The sequence below is a fragment of the Lipotes vexillifer genome, unplaced genomic scaffold (assembly GCF_000442215.2).
Source record: "Lipotes vexillifer unplaced genomic scaffold, Lipotes_vexillifer_v1.1 scaffold365, whole genome shotgun sequence".
In the NCBI taxonomy this organism is placed as follows: Eukaryota; Metazoa; Chordata; class Mammalia; order Artiodactyla; family Lipotidae; genus Lipotes; species Lipotes vexillifer.
Window position 1 is genome coordinate 2106395 of NW_006781263.1, and position 756 is coordinate 2107150.

Genomic DNA, 756 nt, shown 5'->3' on the forward strand with positions numbered 1-756 from the left:
AGGGTGGAAAAAAGGGGGAGGGAGACATTAAAACGCAAAGGTTGGACACGTGTGGGCGGGTCTTGGAAGTCAAGTGGATGAAGACTGTATTTGCAGATGTGAAATTGTGGGTTTTGGGGAGCTCCGCGCTCCCAGCCAACGGCCCTCTAGAGCAAGATGAGAGGTGTAACGTGTCAATTAATTGCAAAGACGGGGCGAGCCTTTTTTACCCAGTATTTACATACAAAGGACCACCGCGTCGCTCGCGAGTCCACACACTTGAAAGGGCAGTTTTAACAAATTGCATCTTTTTTAAAAAAGCGGGGGAGGAGGAAAGAAAACAAAACAGAAACCCGCAGGAGGAGAGAAAAACAGAATCCTCCTTAACATTCACCGGTTCCTACCTCCCCGCCCCCGCGCGCCTGCCCCCAGCAAGCCAGAAAATTGGCGATTTGTGGCGCCTTTGGAAAAGGGGGAGGGGGCGCAGGCTGAGCCGCGGAAATCTCTCCTTCCCATCGCTGGCCGTTCCCTAAACAAGATCCGGTTCAAATGGCAAGAGCCCAACTTCTGTAAGCCTCCTAGGTCAATATTTTGGTTGAGGCTTAAGGATGAGTACTAGAAATGACAAGGCAAGTAATTGATTCTAGTTAAACGCCGAAAGAGCCCGAAACCCAGGAGAGGAATCGGCTCGGGGCCGGCCGGAGCCACCACCAAGCGACACCACCTCCCCCGCCCCGACACCCTTTATTTGCTAAAGACATTTATTTCCTTCTCCCC